Below are 6,875 nucleotides of genomic sequence, written 5' to 3' on the forward strand. Positions count from 1 at the left end.
CGCCTCCGACAAATAGCTCACACACACCCCTACCCACACGCTCTGTACCTACCTCTTCCCTACCCACACAACTCATCTCACCCCGGGCTGGACTAAGGTGTCACTCGTACCGTGCCGAGAGTCAATCTGGCTGGGAGCCCGAGTCATCAAATAACTCAGTCTCAAACGGTGAGCTCAGGCAAGTGGCGACCGCCTGTTCTAATTCAGCCTTACCCGGGTACGGCGGATCTCTGCCCGGGTGGACCTGTCCTTTCTCCGCAGCTCGTGGGAATTAACATGGAGAATTTAACAAATACAAAACTAAAAGACTGCACAAGACAAGAGCCCGACACTCTTATAAAGTCGGAAAAATAAAACGTCTAAGTGAGTAGAGAGCGATTAATGGGAAACGCGGAGGCCAGAAAAACAAGTTCGCTAAAAGAGATCACATTAAGTGGCTATTATATACAAATACGCCGCCCACATGGGCAACAGCAGAAAAATTAACTGCTGAACTTGATTTTCTAAAAGAATGCCTCCAGCTACGAAAGCCAAGTACCGCAACTCACTCAGCTAATATTAAAGTTATAAATGAAACAGTAACTAATAAACCACCATCTCCAAAGCCTTTGCCGAAGAAACCTGACGTCTGCTCAAACGACTGCCCTGGACCACTAGAAGCTGCAGCATGCAAATACACAGGCATGAAAAAGACCAGTGCGAAGACCGGCATCGGCCCCGCCTGAACCAATAGGGCACGGACATCAGTAGCAGTGAAGCCAACAGCGCGAGGGACTCCCTTTCGCCTTCGAAGGAGCGTTAGCGTAGCCAAACCGGCGACGACCAGCTGACGCGGAAGACATCTGTTGCAATTGGAGTCGAGTGGGAGCGACGTTATCGATAGGTTAGGTCGATAGGGCGATAGCTGCAGCAGCGGGATGAGTCTGGCGGGCGATCTGGCCATTTAAAGATTAATCCCGGTTCGCTCTGGGATTACTTCTAATGGCCCATGTATCCAATGACCCAATGCTGAGAGAGGCCATGTAATATGGCGGGGGGCGATGATCAGCAGATATCGTGATAGTCGCGGCCATACTGTCCAACAATCAAGGCAGATGCAGACAGGTAGACGGGAAACTACAAATTTGTCTTTGTGCTTAAAAATCAAATAGTGAGTGAGGTTAATGTTAGATAGTAGTTCAGTGTTTAATAATTATAATTTATAAAGGCAGCCAGGGTCCCAATACAAAGGGCCCCGGAAGATTTATTGGAGATCTGCTGACATCTGCGCGACTTCGACATACCTGCCAGCCCGACTTGGCGGCCCAGCAAACGGTGTCCGTTCGACCCGTATCAGCGACCAGCAAGAAGGGCCTTTCCCAGTCGACGACGACGTCCACATTTCCCGGTGAGTCCGTTCCGGAGTACCGCGTCATCCTCCTCTCGGGAACTTCCAGCGGTCGCATTGCGGCGCTGAGAAGAACCGCCATTTGTCTGGCAGCCGAATCTCGGACTGTCATTGCATAACTCACCGGAGAGCGCCTTTTTCCTGTGTGGAGATCCGGATCACTGCTGGCCTCCGGCGAGAAGCCTTCCGCCCGGGCTATCATTGCCTCCAGACCCGACCACACACACGCGCATCGCGTATGTTACTTTGAGGGCCGCGTTTCCATGCGAGCTCTACTAATACATGACTGGTGGAGCATAGTTTCCGCGGCGCCTGTACCCTTTTCCAGCCAAACAAAATCCTCTGCTTTGACCGCGTAAATATCCGAGACGGCGGCCAGGTTTCGGTCTTAAAGGCTGAGGAAGGATAGATCTGTTAAGAGGAGCATGTACATAAACGATTGTACTTACGATATTTATTAAAACCTTTGTAATACACACGATGTGTGAGTAATCTTTCCCAGTGGGGGAGATGGAACCGCCGTAGTCGCGAGGAGGGGGCTCCTGCCGACAGAGAATGGGTGGTGCCCTGCAGCATCTTGAGGGCATCCATGGTTGGGTGGGAGCGCTTGGCTAGGACATCGATAACCACCAAATGTAATCCATTTTCCCGACAACAATTGTAGATTTTTTGCTTTGTTTACGTTTTTGCCCTTAGTGATGAGCGATAGATTAGTAAGGTGAGACCGCGAAGTTATCGATACTTTTGTTGCGAGCTGTGGCATTAGGGGTACTCTGCCCTGAAGACGACTGAGCTAGCGGCACTGCCACCGAAAAAAGCAGTTCGTAACACATCCGATGCAGCAATTAAAATAATTCCAATATCCATATATTGGATAAGAATTGTAAAATTGGGCAGAATCTTTTCTGCCCGATTAAAAGTGTAGACCGTAAAGCTATACAAAACAACAGAAAGAAAACCTGTAAAAGTGGATGCAAAGTAATGCAATAAGTAAGTTTTCTGAAGAAACAGATAGTTATATTTATAATTCAAATATATATACGCCAAAAATGGCAATAGTAGACGTTAAGTCAGTAGACTCCACTGCTAATGTTATTAATAAAGTAGAATCAAACAATAATAATTTAGAATTGATACAAACACTGTTAATAATAATTGTTGTTATAATGTGGGCAAATTGTTTTTATAAACTGTACAAGTTAAAAAATAAATTTATGAGCCAGGCAAATGGTCTGGACAAAATTTAGTAAAAAACAAGGAAGAACGCTATAGTCGAGTACCTCGACTATCAGATACCCGTTACTCAGCTAAATAGAGATATGCAAGTAGCAAAGCGAGATTAAATGCGCCACCTACCGGCGGTTTACAGATTTAAGCGTTATGGGCGTTAGAGTGGGCGTGGCAAATTTTTTTTTCGACCAATCGATAGGTATTGACGAGACCAATACATTTCAGTTAAAATTCTTTATCTAGCATAAAAATTGTGACGTCACAGGTTTTCGCGGTTTGTGGGCGTTAGAGTGGTCGTGGCATATTCGCGTAACAAACTTGCGCTGCGTATAAGGCTACGGAATCTAAATCTGAAATCCAAATTCTCTATCTTTGATAGTTTCCGAGATATCCACGGTCATACTTACGATTTTTTGAAGTTTGTGGGCGGTTTATGGGCGTTAGGGTGGGCGTGGCACTCTACTGAAACAAACTTGCGCTGCGTAAGAGGCTCAGGATTCTGCACCCCATTAATACATTGCACAAGCACCCAAAAGGGAATTGTATATCCACCATTCCAGGTGTACAAGTTAGATCAGTAAGAGACGATGACCCAATACTAGGTAGAACAATAGTGATGATGGTCTTTAAGAGATAATTCATATCCATTATATAATGGAATGGAATGAATTATATAGGCAACTAAATAACATAAAAGTGGATTTTGAAAAATCATACAAGTCACTTACTCAAAACAGGCCAACTCAAAAAAATACTATTAAAAAACATGTAGAAATACTAGTAAAATGCTTAATGAAGCACGAATACTTTTACATGGCCAGAGGGAAAAATTAAATCAAGATCATTGGTCCCAAGTATCAAAATTTTTGATCAGACTACGATCTAATTTAATATCAATTAAACAAAAGTTCAATTTAGATATGTCAGTAGCGACTATACTTAACACTTCTCTAACAGTTGAATCTGGTGATGAATCGGAATCAACAGAACAAACTGACATTGATCAAATAGAATCAGATGAGCTTACAGAGAGAAGCCCTAAAATAGAAGAGCAAGATTAAAATAATAATAATAATAAAATAAAAAATAAAAATAATCATGTTATTCCAGCTGTTTTAATGTCAAATCTGTATACTTCTACAGATTCCGATGATAGTTCAAGTATAATAGAGAATAAAATAAGCAACAATATCACAATGGAACAATCTAATATTGATTTTATTAACACAGCATCCAAGCTTATACCAGTTTTGGATGGAAAAGCTGAAAACTTAACAAGTTTTATTGATGCATTACAAATAATAGAATCAAAAGAAGGCGAGCACGAAAAATTAGCAGTTTCCATAAAAACAAGGGAGAACGCTATAGTCGAGCACCTCGACTATCAGATACCCGTTACTCAGCTAAATGGAGATATGCAAGCAGCAAAGCGAGGTTAAAATGCGCCACCTACCGGCGGTATACAGATTTAAGCGTTATGGGCGTTAGAGTGGGCGTGGCAAATTTTTGGATCAATCGATAGGTATTGACAACACCAATACATTTCAGTGAAAATTTTTTTATCTTGCATGAAAATTGTGGGCGTCACAGGTTTTTGCGGTTTGTGGGCGTTAAAGTGGGCGTGGCAAATTTTTTTTGGGTCAATCGATAGGTACTGATGAGAACATTACATTTCAGTTAAAATTTTCTATCTAGCATCAAAACTGTAGGAGCCACAGTTTTGGGCGGTTTGTGGGCGTTAGAGTGGGCGTGGCAGTCTACTGAAACAAACTTGCGCTGCGTAAGAAGCTCAGGAATCTGCACGCCAAATCTCAATAGCCTAGCTCTCATAGTTTCCGAGATCTCAGCGTTCATCCGGACAGACGGACAGACGGACATGGCTAGATCGACTCGGCTGGTGATCCTGATCATGAATATATATACTTTATGGGGTCGAAAACGCTTCCTTCTGCCTGTTACATACTTTCCGACGAATCTAGTATACCCTTTTACTCTACGAGTAACGGGTATAACAATGCTAAAAAATGTCGCCAGAAATCGAATCGGAAATGAAACAACAATAACTGAAGTCATTTCCAGATTAAAAAGCAACGTCAAAGGCGAAACTGTAGAAGTATTGTCAGCAAAACTGATGAACCTACAGCAACGCAATAAAACTGCTAACCGGTACACGCAAGAGGTTGAGCAGATGACAAAAACTTTAGAAGGTGCATATATAAGAGACGGCTTACCCCTAGAGTTAGCCATAAGTTATTCCATGCAGTCAAAGCAATGACTAAAAATTGCACAATCGGTAAGGTAAAACTTGTCATGCACTACTATAAATGATGTCGTATCAAAATTTGTAAATAGTTGCACAGAAGTAACCGGACAGCCAAACACTGCCATATATTTCAAAAATTATACACAGCGCGGCGGAAACCGCGGACGTGGAAATTATAGAGGTAACTTTCGTAGTCGTAATAATAATTACATTAACAATGATACCCAATACAATAATGGTCAATGTAGAGGTAACTATAGAGACCGTGGCAACTCGAGTCGAGGCCACAACAACAATAACCCAAGTAATGTTCAAGTAACCAATAATACATCGGGAAACTCAAAAAACCCTTTAGATACTTAACAGTAGAAAATAGAATACCGTTAATCTCAGTCAGAACATATTTTTATCATTCAACCATGTGGCTACAGGAAAAGAACTTGTCTTTTTAGTAGTCACAGGTGCAGACATTTCAATAGTTAAAGAAAATTGTGATTTCTTTCATGACATGCAAGATAATTATATTATAGACATAAGAGGAATAAGTCAAGAGGTAACCAAATCCAAATGGTTAACTTCTATTGAGATACAGACAACTAAGTACATAATCCAACACGGTTTTCATATCGTGGATTTACAATTCGCTATTCCTTGTGATGGCATATTAGGAATCGATTTTATTAAAAAATACAACTGTCAATTAGACTTCAAGCCATCTGAAGATTGGCTTATAATTAGACCTAATAACTTAGAATTTCGATTTTATTTTCCAATAACATACAGTTCTGGCAACAACTCAATACTTCAACTAAGTTCAAAAGAAGACAGTGTATCGATTCCAAAGCAAGAAATTAAGAATGGTATTTATATAGCAAGTACCATAGCAACATCTAAAAACGCTTTCATAAGACTACTCAATACCACGAATAAAGATCAAGTATTCAGTAAAAAAATTTAGCTTTAGAAAAATCTGTATTATTTCAATTTTCAAAAAACTTTCCTCCACAATTCAAACCACAGCTTTCAAGTCTATGCACCCAATATATTGATATATTCGGATTGGAAACCGAACCAATAAGCACAAATTTTTATAGACAAAAATTCAGATTAAAAAAAAATTAAAGAATCCCACACAGTCAGGTGAACGAAATACAGAAACAAGTCGGAAAATTGATCACCGACGGGATTGTTGAACCATCTGTAGCTGAATATAATAGCCCATTATTACTTGTTCCTAAAAAACCATCTCCAGGTTCAGAACAAAAGAAAAGGTGATTAGTTATTGACAATCGTCAAATTAATAAAAAATTACTGTCGGATACATTTCCACTCACACGAATTGATGATGTTTTGGATCAACTGGGACGATCAAAATATTTTTCATGCCTTGACTTAATATCAGGATTTTCGGCCAAAGAGCTAGTGGGATGGCTCTGAGGGCGCCGAGCTGAAGGCTACCGAACGGGTCGCAGGTTGCGGATAGCTACGAATAAGCGTGGAAGTTGGACACGGCCCGGCTACCACCAAGCCCCCAACACGAAGCGCAAATAAGTAGCCCCGGACAGTCAGCGGGTATCTGCGCCGTAGCAGTACCGACGTCGAGCTTGTGCTGCCGCCTCCGACAAATAGCTCACACACACCCCTACCCACACGCTCTGTACCTACCTCTTCCCTACCCACACAACTCATCTCACCCCGGGCTGGACTAAGGTGTCACTCGTACCGTGCCGAGAGTCAATCTGGCTGGGAGCCCGAGTCATCAAATAACTCAGTCTCAAACGGTGAGCTCAGGCAAGTGGCGACCGCCTGTTCTAATTCAGCCTTACCCGGGTACGGCGGATCTCTGCCCGGGTGGACCTGTCCTTTCTCCGCAGCTCGTGGGAATTAACATGGAGAATTTAACAAATACAAAACTAAAAGACTGCACAAGACAAGAGCCCGACACTCTTATAAAGTCGGAAGTCGTAACCAACGACGAAAGAAAGAGCAAGATCA

At 42.0% G+C, this 6,875-nt stretch overlaps 1 long non-coding RNA gene across 1 annotated transcript; it reads left to right on the forward strand.

Annotated features, from left to right (window-relative positions):
* The first annotated feature begins 224 nt into the window (after positions 1–224).
* LOC139353988 (uncharacterized) lies at positions 225–1,866 on the forward strand. Its single transcript, XR_011605047.1, has 3 exons — positions 225–363; positions 606–1,150; positions 1,208–1,866. It is a non-coding gene; the product is annotated as an uncharacterized lncRNA (long non-coding RNA).
* The last annotated feature ends 5,009 nt before the right edge of the window (positions 1,867–6,875 follow it).

Source organism: Drosophila suzukii, assembly GCF_043229965.1.
Source record: "Drosophila suzukii chromosome 2 unlocalized genomic scaffold, CBGP_Dsuzu_IsoJpt1.0 scf_2c, whole genome shotgun sequence".
Lineage (NCBI taxonomy): Eukaryota > Metazoa > Arthropoda > Insecta > Diptera > Drosophilidae > Drosophila > Drosophila suzukii.